Below are 16,722 nucleotides of genomic sequence, written 5' to 3'. Positions count from 1 at the left end.
TTCCCAGGAAGCTTTTTTTTTTTTTAAAGTCTATCACACGTCGCGCCATGGGAACAATCTTCACATGCAGATGAAACACTCGTCGCATACAATGACTGGCGCCCATGGTGATTTCAAGAACAATCTTCACATGCAGGTAACAGTCCCGAGAACCCCAGTCTTACTCGTTTAGTTAACAAGATCAATAGACTTAAGACTAAACGAGACATAATACAATACAGCGGAATAATTATCACCAAAATGTCGTGGCCCACCACGAGTTTCATACAAGGTATCCCCATACCGAAATATGTATTACAAACTATCAAACGATACAGCATTGTCATACAACTGTTTAAACATATACCAAAATACGCACTAACACTTCCAAAATGGTACAACGACTATCAACTAAACATTGTTGGCCCCATCGGCCATGTCCTTGACCTTGTAGCTGTCCCTGGCTGGAACGTTGAATGTTCCAGAGGCATAACCCAGGTTAAATGATAAAACATCTAAGTGATGGCATGAAACAGTTTACACAATACATGAAAGACATATAAGCATGGCATATACAGACAAACGACAACATGCAACATGTCTAACTTGAGAAATCTCCCTGACATACTCAATCTCCCGTGGAGAAACCATTCCACACACTGTTGGGGTTGACTTTACCATGACATACTTAATCCCTCGAGTACCCTATCGTGTCACTCGTTCACCAGGATTGACCTTATCCCATTCTCAAGAAAACCCCATCCCATCCCATAAGGACCCGACACGAAAAACGACACCCCGATGATATGAAATTACACGTCATGCACCGACTCGTTTTTAAAGTAACAACAGTTGATTCAATATATCACATGCTCAATATGCAAATGATGCCACAAGGTACATAAGTGAAACGCCTTTGTAAACAACCCAGGTTCAGGAGGGTATAACCGCTCACTAGAACTGGTCCGATAATGTGTATCCTAAGCTCGGGAGGGTGAAACCGCTCAGCAGAACCCCACTACACACACTCCAAAACACATTCAAGACAAGGTAAAGTTAGAATCAAACCACTTACCTCAAATTGGAAAAGTCCAATTTTTGTCTCGAAAAACATGTCGTGTCTCGAAAAATGTGCAATCCTTCTTTCCAACTCACCAATCGTCTTTTATTCACCATTAGGACCTTAGAAATCAATATTTCTATTTTTTCTCTATTTTCTCTATTTTTCTTTATTTTTACACATTTCTTACCTTCAGAAATTCATAAAAAATACCTAACATCAAGTTTCACAAAATATTTTTTTATGATAATTCCTAAAATAATTTTACCAAAATTCTAAAATTAAAATCAAGCAAAAATACTACCTCATGCACCACTTAAGGGCTCGGCGAGTGAAGCCCACGCGCAACCGACCTGGTTGTCTTCTCCGGCCTTCTTCTCTGATTCCGGCGACCTCCAATGCTCCAAATTCTTACAGGGGCTTGTAGAGTTTGATGAGGTGACCTCAATAGTGCCTTTAAACGTCGGAAAAAGCCACCAAAAATGGATTTAAAAGCCAGTTGCAGGTCGCGGCGCCGGCGAGCCTGATTTTCCGACCAAAGCTCCAAAACCTTATCAAACGTACACCACTCTCTTTGAAATTCTCCAGAAATGATCCTTACAACTCGTAGAAAAAAATCCCCTTATCCCAGAAGCTCGATTCAGCCTAAAACATGAAAATTTTTGATCGATTTTTACTTCAAACCTCTCAGCCGAGAACCCCTTTTATACTCGTTTTTTACCCGATTCCCCATCATATCTTGCTCGTTCTTATCCCCTAAACCCAAGTCCATCCTCCAAACCAATCAAAAAGCCCCAAATCACGAGCCTAAGCCCTCGAAAGATTCGGCCAAATTAAAATTTTCTTCTGCCATTAAAATCGATCACCTCGATGCTTTTTTCTAGCCAATAGCATGCTCCAATGGTTCCATCATCGCCTGGAGACTATCCTAAAGTCTCTGGGTGACCTTCCTGATGCCTCAGAGGCGGCCGCGGGTGGCCGGTCAGTTTCCCACTATGCAATTTTTGGTTTTTTGCATTTAAGCCCCCGGCTAACTTCTAATTGCATTTTCTCCCAAAACTTGATACCTCTAGACTATCTATCACTTCCACTACTGCCCATGAGTTCTATATTTTCCATTTTCCTTAGAAATTTCTGAAGAATTCATCATTTCGACCTCCCTCGAGTAGTTTACAAAATCTACACTTTTGCTCGAATGCCCCTAATTGCGTGTTTTCGTTCTCAAACCTTCGAAAATCTCTTGATTTTGTCGAATATTGCTTATTTGGAAAATTTCACCTTCATTGGCTTGCTTGACATAGTCCCTCACCTTTCGTTTATGTTTTGAGTATTGCACTTTGGCCCGAAACTATTGTAAATTCCATTTTGACCTCGTAATTTTCAAAAATGCTCTTAATATTTAATACTGGGTATTAAAGTAGATGTGTGTGATCATCCCACTTAGCAGAGGGTTGCCCCGTATTGGAAACATAATTCATTCATTTCTTTCCTTTATCCATCTATATCATAACCAATATACAATGTGAGAGACATAGAAATCCAAACATATTGAGAAACATTTGCAGAAACAGAAACATGCAGAAACATTCCAATATAGTATTTGTATCCCTAACCAATCAACAACATGGGAGACATCCAAAAACTAGAATATACCATTATTCACAAAATACATAATATTACACAAACAACAACATTTTTACATAAACAGCAACAAGCCCAATCCATTTTTTTAACTTGCAAGTAGCAATGAATATTTTTATATGAGTATTCAGTTTATATTCCTATTCAAGGTTCGTTTGGCAAACAAACAACAACAATAAAGGCAATAGCAACAAAGGCAACAACATGTAGAGAGATCAACAATGAAGAGATGAGCAGTGTAGAAAGATATACCTAATCAATAATGAAGGCAACAACGACGACAACAGCGAAGGTAGATCTAGAAGCAAGATGAGGGCAATAGACGCGACCAAAGAGAAGACCCCGGGAGACGACAACGATGATGGTGGATCTAGAAGCATGAGGTGGCAGTAGACACGACCAAAGAGGAGACCTCGGGTGACGGCAATGATGATAGCGAATCTGAAAGCAGGAGGCAGTGATGGTGGCGATAGCGGCTTACAGCACTGGAAGCAATGGCAGCGATGAGCGGCGGTGGCAGTAATGGAGAAGGCATAGATCCTATGGGAGAAGAGAGCTTCATTGATAGAGAAGATGAGGGTCGGGGGATAAGAAGTGTAAATATTGAAATTGGAAGAGGGCAAAATCGTCATTTCCTTGGTCAACTCAGTAGCTCTCACAAGTTTTTCTGCAAAAACTATTGCCCCAAAGCTTTCTTTAAATGCTAATACATAAACGTTTAAGCTATGGAGCTTTGAAGCTCTTGGTAAATCCAAACAGGTAATTAAATATGCCTTATAGCTTAAACGTTGTACTAATAGCTTATAAGCGGTCAAGCCACATTGCCAAACGAAGCCTAAAAATGGTCCACTTAGGTTTTTTTAAGGTTGCAATAAATTTAATGGAAGGTGATTATATTGATAAAGTTTAGGCGGTTTCTATAATTATCCTTTCAATACCAAACTGGCAACTATAGTGGGAACAAGTTCAAGTATGGATGATTTAGGAACTACTATACTAAGGATATCATAGAATGCGGGATAACTAATAGCAACTGATAATTTTATCCCTACTAAAAGTAAGCAATTTAGTGCAGACTTATATAAATGCACAATCTTGATAACATTATTAATTTTGTCTCCTCTGCATAATGCAAACCCATTTGCAACATTTCACCTAAATCAAGAAGAATTATTCGGTAAGGATTGATACACTGAATTCAGAGAGATGGAAGAACGTGTTGGAAGAATAGAAGAAGTATCACTTCTTCTCAATATATTATATTGTCTCTAAGAATAGTTGACTTGCGGCAAGTGAAGCAGACAGTGCTACACTGAACAATTTCTAAATTCTCAGTTCTTTTTCTTATCATTTTAAAATTGTTTCTAATTCGAAACAGAGATGGAGAAAGTTGAAATCAGAACAATTTATACATTGTTAATCGGAGGATATATAGGGCTCACACATGCTAATGTCTCGAGCTTTGCAACCTACTGAACCTAATGATTCGTGAAACCATGGTCTACTATATGAAGAAGTCTAGCCACATGTTCTCTGTCTTGTTAGGCAAATTAGGAAGCCTTGTCTTGTTAGGCAGAAGTTAGGCTATTTTGGTATGTTAGGCAAGGTGGGCTACTTTGGCATGTTAAGCAAGGTGCCTAACTTTGTTGACTTGCTTTGTCTTGCATCTCCTATAAATAGCCTTCTCCCTTCTTGTATGAGATATATCCCAATTTAAGAGGATTCCTAACTTGAGAGGATCTAGACAAAGAGAGAGTGTGTGAGAGTTTTTTTTGTAGAATTCTGGTTGTAATTCTTTTGTGAATTTATTCAGTGAAATAAAATCGGTTTTCTCTCATTATATCTCTTCATTTTTTGTTTATTGATCTCTAGATTTCCCAACAGGTGGTATCAAAGCTGACCCTTGGAGAAGGTGGTCCGATGAGAGTGGGGAGTGGTGCCGGGGTGCGAGGGCTTATACAAGGTATAATATCCCAGATTTTTAAAAGGGTTCAAGTGTAATTTTAACTTGGGCCATAGGTGAAATTATCAAAAGATTTGAAACTTAAGTATAATTTCTTACAGTTATAAGTACCTAATCAACTACAGGGAGTGCCCTGAAATGTAGATATCTAAGAAAAATGATATAGTCTTGATGACCGTTCCGAGTTAGGATTTATAGTATTAAAAGAAATTAGAATTGAGACAGTTTTCGGTACAACTACGATTTAGGCTGAAAAATCGAATTGTCATAGGAGACTCCTGAGAAATCAACTGAGTCCTAAGGGGGCCCCAGCTTTGCTAAAGATCAACCCTAAAGTGATTTTGGGATGAAACAAATGTTCGGTGAGGGCACAGGGACGAAATCATCCTTATCGAGTAAACCATGAGTTATTAATTTTGGATTTTCAGTATCTTAATGTAAATTAATTTGTTATTTGAAGTTGTAATTGTTAGATATGAACCCTAAACACCAATTCTAGTAACACAAAGGGACTCGATCTTGTAATTCTTTAAATATTATTTAAATGGCAAGTTTATGTTTTTATTTAAATTACAATATGGTTTAAATTATGAAACATATAACCATAGTATAACAAGGAGTGGATACCATTCTTAAGAGTTAAGAATACGAGTTACGGATAGTCCACAGTTCATTATACTATAAACATGTTCCTGGCTATAGAATTCCTAATCTGGATAATAACAACTCATAAAGGCCAACACATTGTCTTCTTCCTTATTCAGTATGAGATATTGAAAGATAAGGTTGGTGAGTCTCCTACCATTCTGTATGAGATATAGAAAGAAGATGAGTGAGTGCTCATTACAAGAACGAGTTCACTGAACGGAACTGTTAACATTAAATCACATGGATTATTTCTCATAGGTCAATGATTTAATTTTAGCTGTGATTATGCAACTAGTCCTTAGACCTAAGATGACATGAATATCTATGTATTGGTGGATTAGGATATCAACGATATTATGTGGTTGTTCTAATCAAAGATAATCATACGTATCTATGTGCCTAATTCAGTGATACATGAGGTATGTGTGCATCAGATATGGAATCTATCACCTCGAGATTTATGAGGAAGATATCCTATGCGATCCAGTAATCACTTGACGATAAATCCTTGGTCGAGGTAATATGACGATGGAATTTGTTCCATAAGGGTTGTGTCATAATTAGTCAAGATTGATTTTGGATTTGGTCATATGATGAGATTAAGAGATTCGACCTACTGACCATGATCTCATATCTTGTTAAGATATAGGATGATAGAATGACCGTATTGCATGGTAACTTAGTAAAAGGTTCACAATGCCCGCTTCACAATAAATTGGGTAATCATGACATATTGCTAGATGTCACTCATGATTTACGAGAATTAATTATTGATTATTCTTATTGCCAATTTATTTGTGAACCCAGAAAGTCCCACCCAAAAGAAATCACTTTCAAAGAGAAAATAGATAAATTATTAATTTTATAATTACTAATAATAGTGCATTTATTTATTGGATAAATAAGAATAATTAAATAATTATATTATGAATATAAACATTTAATCATTAATTGGATTGAGCCTTTTGCTAGCACATTAGTCTTGCCCAATAACACTATTAGATTCAAATACCACATTTAATTGGGCTTAGCCCAATTACATTAAATGGAATGGGCTTGAGAAGCCCAACCCATTTAAAGAGAAAGGTTATGTTGGAGCTACATAAATAGCTCCATTAGCCATTCATTTCTCTCTTAATGAACTCTTGAATCACTTGAGAAGTTGAGAGAGTTTTAAAGAACTTGTGTGAATCCAAAGAGGTAAATTAGAAATTTTTGTGAAAAATTTCTTTACTTATCATTCTCTTTGATCTTCTTAGTCATAAGTGGTTTCGGGTGAACCAACTCGACATCCTACACTTGGAGGATTATACGGCGGGAAACCTAATGGTGAAATTGGATTTCATCTAAGTGGTAACCTTTTGTTTTTGCCTTCAATTTTGTTAAACCATAATTTCTGAAAAACAAGATACCTGCAAACTAAATTTTAATTTCGTTACGCATATAATAAGATCTATGAAATCCCAACAGTAATTGCACTTAGGAAATTTTTCAAGTGAAAGAGAGATAAAAAGTGGGATTTAAATGTGTAATTTATTTATTATTATAGTATAATATATTGTTATATATATGTGTATGTGTCTATACGTGTGTGTGAGTGATGGTCGCCCATGACTTGCAACTTCAAGCTATGCCCTGCAAACATGATGGCCATTTTTTATAAATTAGGGTGTTCTCAACATAACGAAGGATGGGCATGGCAGGCTTAAGGCAATGGAAATGCTTATAAATAGAAAGGGAGAATTTGAGAGAGATGAAGAAAAACAGTAAGGGAAATAGAAAGTTTGAGAGAAAGCTTGGCCGAGAAGAATGGCAACGATGAAGGTAGAGGCTAGGCAGAAGCGACGGAGATTGAAAAAGTGAGATGGAGGGTTAATTGTGGGTGACAGCTGAAAGGGCGGCAATGGTCGCAAGCAACCAGCACACAACAGTCATGATCGGCAGCCATGGCAATGGCTGGAAGCGGCCGCAATAGGGGCTAGTGGCAGAGTAGCTGAGGTGGGAGGTGACCAATGGTGAGGTTGTGGCTAGCAAACGCGTAATAGCGCGGTGGTGCTAGGTGGCGGTTGGCCATGATGGCTGGTTGCAGCGGTGTGCAAGCAGGGACCATAATAGTGATGGCAGAAGCCACATGGGCGTGGGCGACTGCCGGTGAGGCCGGCGACGGCCAATGGAAGTCGAAGTGGCAGTCGGCTACGGCGAGCATGCGACAGTTGGTGGCCACGGGAGTTGTTGGTTGTACATTGTAGGAAGCAAGAGAAAAGAATAAGAAGAAAATAAAAATAAAAAAAGAAAAAAGAAAAGAAATAGGAAAAATATGAGGAAGTCTCCGAAAATTCTAGGAATTTATTTGGGGATTGAGGAGTATGCCTAGAGCCAGGAATTTGATCTAGCATGCGTTTCAAGATTAGGGCACGTATACTGATGAAACCTAAGAGGTTAAGTTAAAGTGAGTAAAATTTTAAAAAATCAGAAAAGTTATTTTAATGAATTGTTATAGAGAAATATTTAGTTTGGATTTATTGAAAAAAAATAAGAATAAATAAAGGAAAGTTATGAGAAAATTAAGAAAAATAGAATGTGGATATCCTTGAATAAATATGATGGCCAGGGTACGTTTGTAATACCCAGAACTTATGGATTATTTTTAAATAAGAACGAAGAAAAAAATACGAAATTTTAAAGGAATCGATATTAGAATAGCCCATGAAAATGATCGAATAAGTCAAAGGGAATGCCCAGGAACGCAGAAACCTAAGGAAATGGGTATGACCCTAACGAACACCTTGAAATATGATTTATGGCATTAAAATAAATAGAATCAGAGACGATTTTCGATACAACTTCATATTAGGCTAAAAAATTGAATTGTCGTAAAAGACTTTTGAAAAGACAATGAAACTTTCAAATAAGTCAAATATTACATAAGGAACAACCCTTAAGTGGTCCCGAGATAAAACAAGGGGGTTTCGCAATCAAAACGTAATTCTGGGCTAAAGTGTAATTTTTGAAAAAGTCTTGAGGGAGGTCGAAACAACATTATTTCTAAAAATTAGGGGGGTCAAATGAAAAGGTTAGAACATGAGGGTCTCAATGAAAGTTTTGAAAAACTCAGGGGCCTTGTGGAAAGGGCCAAAATTCATTTCAAAATTTGAGAGGGGTCAAAGTGCAATTTCAAAAAAAATTAGGCAGCCATGGCTGACCAAGCTTTCGGCCACCCATTCCATCACCGCTTTTGGCCACAGGAAACTCAAGAAAAATGGCTAAGGGACCTCTGGGCTTGGCCTAGAGCCATCCATAGCCAACAAAAGGGATCGAAACGAACTAGAATTTAGCTAAAAAGTGGCCGAAAGTTGGCCACTGTAAATCAGTTTTAGGGCCATTTTTCAGTTAGTTTGGACAGATCTAGGGCATGAGAAGGCATTAGTGACCTTGGGTGAAGCAAGATTCGTCATTCAAGGGCTAGATTCTAAGTATAAAATGATACTCAAAGTGGTCGATTTCTTTTAAAGTTGAAGCTCGAAATCGGGCACGTTATAGGGCAAATCGAGCATCAAGAATAAGGGGCTTTGGCTCTTGAGTTTGTGAGGATCTTTTCCTGAAATTTTGATGGTCTTTCGTGTAGTTTTGATAGGGTTTCAAGGGATCGTCGGAGTTGAAGGCAAGATAGTTTGGTTGAACCTGTAACTGGCCAGTTGGGGCACATCCGGACCTCCTTTCAAGCATCCAAAACAACCATTAGGATCGACTAACAAGGAGCTTCAAGGCTGTGTAGCTGGCTTCATCATCGATGATCACGGGGGTTGGAGAAAACGACTGGCGCGTGAAGTTCACGCGCCAATCATCACACACAGCTACTCATCTTCACGAGTGCGGGCGTGTGGCCTATTAGGTAATTTTAATTTTTTTTAATATTTTTCAAATTTTATTTTAGGAATTATTGTGAAAAAATATTTGAGAAAATATGCAAATAGGTATTTATTTTGGAATATTAGTGAATAAAAATTAGAGAAAATAGAGAAAAAAAAATAGGGTTTAACATTTATTTGGATAAATATGATGAATATGGTGTTTTGTGGGTCAAATTGAGTGATTTTTCGACTTTTGAGGCTTAACATATAAATCAAGATAGTACACGCTTTTTGAGGTGGTTTGAATCTTAAGTTAAAAGGTGAGTGGTTCTCCTCAAAGCTTATATATTACCTGATTGCTTATATTATGCATAATACTAATGAAAATTATGATCATTTTGTCATATTTTCTCATATACTATTGCATAGAAAGTCATAATTTTCGCATGGCACGATATTATTGGCATATTGATACTCGTGCATGTGATTGGAATGTCACCTTGATAGTGTAGCCGTAATTCCCCAAAGACAATTAAGGGAACAATGTTAAGATTATCCTGAAAGTAGGTTGGGATTCTGCCTAGGGTTCCGTGACAAGCTGATGGGCCAGGAAAGTTACACTAGGGCATATGTTCATTCTCGTTACTGCATGCATTCACGTAACTGTCATTTTAACCCTCACTTAGAAGATCCATCTTCTAATGTTAGACGTATGTCCCTGAAATATTCCACATTCTAAGCGAGATGACTAGTTGGAAAGGCAAATGTGTGGTTGAAACGTGATCATGATAGAAGTTTTTGTGGGCCTTATGTAGGGTTAAGTATCAATCATTTTAGTCATTTATGTTATGTTGTTTTATTAGTTATTGTAATGATGTGAGGGGCAAACGATATGTATGAACCCGTGTATGTTATGGTTTTTCAAGTTTTGATTCTGTTTCCGCTGGTGATTATGAATTTCATTTCCTTAGTACTAATTTTGGGAATGTTATTATTATCCGAATGTGTTGAGAATTTTAATTTGATTCATATATATATATATATATATAAATCCTAACATATAATATAACACCCTTAAGAGGCTAAGGTGTTACAACATTGAGGTTCCGAATTGATTACGTTAGAACTCTAGCACGAGAATCAAGATATTCTGATATTCATTGGAGGTAAGTGGTTCAACCCTAAACCCAATTTTATATAAATGGTTTTATCATGTTTTATGTCTTGAAGTGAATATGTCATGTAGATTACATTTCCATGCTATGATGAAATGTGCATACATTCATGATGATATTATTGGGCATGCATTGCACATGGTTTGGAATTATTGATTGGCACCGCTACTCTACCAAGGGTGCACCCATACATCTCGCCTTGGTAAGGAGGTTGTAAAAATGGGGAACAACAGTTGGGTGCGGTCAACTCAAACTAGAAATGAATGATGACATTTTGCATTTTGCATTCATGCACGAAATATGTTTATTGTTCCCTTACTTAAATGATTCATCATCTAACTTGGGCTTTGCACCTGAAATATTCAAACATTTCAGATAGAAATTGTAACAGAAACGAGGATGAATAAAGGCATGAAATGACACTTAGCAAAATGTATGATGAATTGAGTGTATGTTTTGTAGCCCATGTATTTAAGTTCTGTTATTTTGAATTTTGAATGTTTTGAGAAATAATGATGTATAACCTTATTTATGGTTAATGTTAAAGTTAAGGTTCGATTGTAGCTTCCGCATTTGATGTATATGATGATTCTCTTTCGAGATAGATGTATGAAAATTTTGGAATGGATATGAGGAATGATATAGTTTAGCATTAGTATTGAAGAAAAAAAATTATTATCCCAGAATTATTCTAAGTTATAACATGCCTGAGAAAGTGGGGTGTTACAATTAGTATCAGAGCGAAATTTTATTTGGCGACTTAGGGATTGTTGATGGTTTAGAGATTGTTGATTTAGAACAAATTTGAAGGAATGAAAGGATAGGAATTGAAGGATTCATTTGTCGATTAAAGATTATTAGTACTTACGATGAATGATAGGGTAAATGATAGTTATCAAGAATGGTCAAATCATGGATGGTTCGTAAAATGAAGTCCCTACTTAGAGGATCGGGGATTGTCAGTTGAAGTCTTAGAAGTTATTAATGTGAGGATATTGACTTTGTTAAGGGTACAGTTGGTCAAAATGACCTAGCTATTAAAGTTAGGGTCCGATAATATGGTTCAAATGCAAGGTTGATTTAGTAAATATGATTATGGACCCAGGAGATTAGGAGATTGTTGATTTGAGGTCACTAGTTGAAATGATTGAGTCATAGACAGTTAGTTTGATGTAACATAACCTAGCTGTCAAGAATAGGTTCAAGAATGAATGATATGAATCATCAGGATTTGAATGTAAGAATAAATTAGCGATTCTAAAAATGAAATGTGTAGATTGAGAACCCTAGGGTTTGGATCAAGGTAAAAAGATATGATGACATACTTAGATATTTCCATTTTAAGGATAGAAAAATAGCATTAGCTAAGATGATGGGTCCAAGTCCCAATGGACTAGGGTGCGAGGTGTGCTACTAGCTTGTTGAGCGAGGCAGGAGGCCTAGGGAATCAACCCAAAATAAGATGAATCGTATTGTGGAGACACGATCTAGGGAGAAAGAAGCAAGTAATGTCTTGAATGTGGACTGTGTGTCCTATTTAAAGAATTGCATTTGGGTTCATGGTTATCTTGTGAGTTGGTTATGAGATGAGCATTGTGAGGCTCAAGGGGTAGATTAATCTCGGTATCTAGTGTGGCATGCTAGTGGGATTATGAGATGGGTCATTTTTAGCATATGCCTCGAGGATAGAGTTGGGTTACATGAAAGGGCTATCCAATGTGTAAAGTGGATATGGTAGATTTGATGTATGCTCATGAGTCGTATAGGCACTACCTGTTCAGTGATGTGATCACTAGCAACGAGGACCTAAGGTGTCAATTTTTGCAAAAGGAGTTAGACATGTGGCAGCGACAGTGAATGATAATTCCTGAAGGACTATGACGAGACCAATCAATTTCACCCGGGGCATACCCATGTAGGGGTCAACGCTTGATGTAAGAGTAAGCCCACTATGTGACAAGGATTAGGGTGATAGCTTGCTGGCTAATAGTGAGTGTAATGCCTGGGAGAAACTAATTTAATGGTCGTAGGCCGATAGTCAGATGGATCTAAAGAATGAAATACGAGAGGCAGTGGAATCTGAGTGAGTGAGATTTCAAGTAGTAGAGCATGGCTAGTCAAAAGCCTTGACAATAAATTGTAAGATGGTAATCTCAGTTCAAAGTAAAGTTTGTGTACTTAAACACAAGAGTTGCTTGTTAGGCCGTATTGATCATGAAGGTAATGATGAGAGACCTAGTCAACAGAGCTTATGACTACGGTTCAATGTGCCAAGTAGGCTTGAGAATTCAGAGGTCTGGGAGAAAAGACAAGTGAATAAGTTGTGGGACCTAGGTCGTTATTGAGATTTAAGGTATACTTAGGTAAAGAATCCCTGGAGGTTCTTGAGGTTTGGCTAATCACAAGTTTATAGAAAATTGTCAAAACCAATTAACGTGATTTGATTCGGGATCTTCAGAGATAAATCGGTTTGGGATTTTCGAGGAATTTCCTTAAAGGAATTATTTTTAAGAGCCATTGAGAAATTAAGGATTCGTGGTAAAAACTTCAGAGTTTTTCAGGAAGGAATCCATCAAGGATTGAAGTATTATAGGTGAAGTAGTACCTACCTACTCTAGCTGGTGGTACGGATATGGATTGATGCCTTTAAGATTATGTGAATCTTTGACGTACCAGGATAACAAGTTGCCATAGAAAAAGCTGCGTTTTCAAAATCTATCAGAGATCCAAGATTTTTAATTTTGGAAAATGACTCTTGTAGGGCTAGACGGTTAGCCAAGTTAACCCTAGTGGACAAATCGTGAGATGTATAACTGAACAATCGTTAAAGTGAAGTTAACGAGTGATGATTATAAGGAGTCTGTGTGTAATATTCCAAATTTTTTAAAATGCTCAAGAGTAATTTTAACGTGAGCCATAGGTGAAATTATCAAAAGATTAAGAACTTAAGCATATTTTTTTACAATTATAAGTGTCGGATCGAATGCAGAGAATGTCTCAGAGTGTAAATGTTTAAGAAAAATGATATGATCTCAATGAGTGTTTCGAGATAGGATTTATGGTATTAAACAAAATCAGAATTGAGACGTTTTTCGGTATAGCTAAAACACAATTTTGATTTAGGCTAAAAAATCGAATTATCATAAGGGACTTCTGGGAAGTCAACAGAACCCTGGGGGGCTCTAGTTTTTCGTAAGGATTAACCCTAAGGTGGTTTCGGGATGAAACTATAAACCAGTGAGGACACTAGGGGGAAATTGTTCATATCGAGTAAGTCTTAAGTTATTAATTTTGTATTCTCAATGTCATAATGCAAATTAATTGGACGTTAGATGGTGTATTTGTAATTTAAGAAATTCTCAAGTGTAAATAAGATAAATTATGGGGATTAAATGTGTGAAATATATATATGTATATGCATGCGCATAGGCGTGGGGAGCAACATGATGGAATTAACTCTTCGTTTGAGAGCAATTAGCGTCGAAAGACTTCACAGAGACAGAGATATTGGTCAGGGGTGGTTGGCCAAGGCAAGTGATGGATGGTTTCTCTATAAATAAGGGAAGAGAGGAAGCTAAATGGATGAAGAAATGGGAAGAAACACAGAGAGCATAGTTGAGAGAATGAGAGCAAAGAGAGAAGAAAGTTGGGCAATGGACGGTGGCTGGAAGCAGCTTGCGGTAACCATGGCCGCAAGCACCCAACAAGCTCGAGTGAGCTAGTCGGCGAGTAGGGGAAGCGGCGAAGCTATAACAATGCATAGGGGTGGCCGGTTGGCTGGGGGCTGCCCAAAACCACAACAGCAACCAGTCGTGGCTGCAAGCAACAGCCAAGGATGGTGCAACAATTGGCAACGACGGTTGGTGCGTGGGCGGCAGGTGGGTATAGTGAGTCGTTTTCTCTCTAACCCTGGAAATAAATATTGGGAAGCAGTCAAATGGATTCTCAAGTACTTAAAAGGTACACCAAAAACATGTCTTTGTTACGAGGGAGTTAATCAAATCTTGGAAGGATATACGAATGCTGATATGGCAAGAGATCTTGATGATAGAAAATCTACTTTAGGATTTCTCTACACTTTTGCAGATGAGCCATTTCATGACAATCAAGATTGCAGAAATGTGTTGCTCTATCCACAACACACTACAAAAAAAATAGTTTTTAGCGATGGAATTTAGTGACAGAATAATTCCATCACTAATTAACGACGAAAATTTCGTTCCTAATTTTTTAATTTAACGACGGAATTAGTGATGAAAAAATATGTCACTAATTTTTTTAATATTTTTAATAAATTTAAAAATTTAGCGACAGAAAAATCTGTAGCAAAAAAGAAAAAAATAAATTAAAAAAGAAAAAAAATAGCGACGAGGGTATACCCATAGCTAAAAAAGAAAAAAATAAATTAAAAATTTAGCGAGGGGATACACCCATCGTTAAGAAAGAAAAAAAATTAAAAATTTAGCGACGGGGTACACCTGTCGCTAAAAAAATAAATAAATAAATTAAAATTTTAATGTTTAACAACGAAGGTACACTTGTCATAAAAAAAGAAAATAATAATAAATTAAAAATTAAAAATTTAGCGACGGGAGTACACTCGTTGCTAAAAAAGAAAAAAATAAATTAAAATTTAATATTTAGCAATGGGTGACGGGGGTACACCCGTAACTAAAAAAGAAAAAATAAATAAATTTAAAATTTAGCGACTAGAGTACACCCGTAACTAAAAAAAAAAAATTAAAAATTTAGTGATGGGAGTACACCCATCGCTAAAAAAATAAATTAAAATTTTAGTATTTAGCGATAGAGGTACACCTGTCATTAAGAAAGAAAAAATAAATAAATTTAAAATTCAAAATTTAGTGACAAGGATACGCCCGTCACTAAAAAAGAAAAAACAAATAAATTCAAAATTTAGGGAAAGGGGTACAATCATGGCTAAAAAAGAAAAAACTAAATTCAAAATTTAAAATTTAGCGACTCAGATATACCTGTCACTAAAAAAAAAAGTTAAATTCAAAATTTAGTGACGGGGGTATATTCGTCACTAAAAATAGAAAAAAAATTAAATTTAAAATTCAAAATTTAGCGATAGGTTATACTCGTTGCTAAAAAAAAAATTAAATTCAAAATTTAGCGATGGGGTTATGTTTGTTCCCGTCGCTAAAAATAAAAAAAAATAAATTAAAAATTTAATGTAAAATTAAAATAAATATTCATTAATTTACAAAATTAATAAAATATAATATTATAAGAGAATTTTTCGTTACTAATATAATAATTTATAAACTTCTATTTGAATTAATAATGAAATAAAATAAATAGATATTAAAATTAAAATTAATATTCATTTCCCTCTACTAACATTAATATTAAAATTAATATTCATTAAATAAGTTTGGTAAACTTTGGAGTGTAAATATAATTCTATAAAGTTTGAAAGAAAATGCTATAAATATAATTTATACACTTTAATAACCAATGAGGCTTCTAGATTGGCTGGTTCGCACGCGCATATAAAGGTTCTTGATCCTGGGAGGTTGGCTATTTGACGCGGCCACTCAACGTGCGCATGAAGGGAGGGCAGGGGCTAACGCGCATTAAATTTTGCGACATGCACTGAATTTAGTAATGGAAATTCCGTAGCTAAATTCAGCGACGGAAAGGTACTCATCACTAAATCCATTGCTAAAAAAATTAACGATGAAATTTTTCATCTCTAAAACATTGATTTTTTATAGTAATAGAATCTGAATATATTGCAGTAGCAGAAGTTGGGAAAGAAATGTTGTGGTTAAAACGTTTTCTCCAAAAACTTGGGATTAGGCAGGAGAATTACAAGATACATTGTGATAATCAAAGTATTTTGGATTTGAGTAAGAATTCAATGTATCATTCTCATACAAAGCACATTGATATTCGCTATCATTGGATATACGAAGTGTTGGATTAATAACTATTGAGACTAGTGAAGATCTATACGAAGGAGAATCCAATTGATATGTTAACAAATGTAGTTACTTGAGAAAAATTAGAGTTATGCAGAGACATAATCAGGATGCTTGTTAGATGACAATTGATCTGGATATGACTGAAAATGGAGAATTGAAGAAGTCAGTCGCATATTCTCTGTCTTGTTAGGCAAATTAGGAAGCCTTGTCTTGTCAGACAGAAGCTAGGCTATTTTGGCATATTAGTTTGACATGTTAGCCAACTTGACTAATTTTGTTGACTTGCTTTGTCTTGCATTTCTTATAACTAGCCTTCCCCTTTCTTGTACGAGATATATTGGAGAGGATTTCGAACTTGAGTGGATTCAGAGAGAGTGAGTGAGTTTTTTTTTGTAGAATTCTTGGTTGTAATTCTTCTCTCATTTATATCTCTTCATTTGATCTCTGGATT

General features: G+C 36.2%; 1 protein-coding gene across 6 annotated transcripts in view; it reads left to right on the top strand.

Moving 5' to 3' along the window:
- Positions 1-16,722, top strand: part of LOC127789159 (short-chain dehydrogenase reductase 3b-like) — a 29,366-nt gene that overhangs the window by 11,498 nt on the left and 1,146 nt on the right. The window contains exon 2 of one of the 6 annotated variants that reach the window (XM_052318337.1): positions 4,565-4,643. The exons of 3 other annotated variants lie outside the window; for them this stretch is intronic. The gene's annotated coding sequence lies outside the window, so the exon portion shown is untranslated. Of the gene's footprint in view, positions 1-4,564; positions 4,644-6,353; positions 16,646-16,722 lie in introns of those variants that run through there. 2 more of the 6 variants (XM_052318365.1, XM_052318407.1) reach the window with 2 other exon arrangements.

This window comes from Diospyros lotus, chromosome 1, assembly GCF_014633365.1.
Source record: "Diospyros lotus cultivar Yz01 chromosome 1, ASM1463336v1, whole genome shotgun sequence".
Taxonomy (NCBI): Eukaryota; Viridiplantae; Streptophyta; class Magnoliopsida; order Ericales; family Ebenaceae; genus Diospyros; species Diospyros lotus.
Note: the sequence above shows the minus strand (reverse complement) of the source record. Positions and strands in the feature narration are given on the sequence as shown.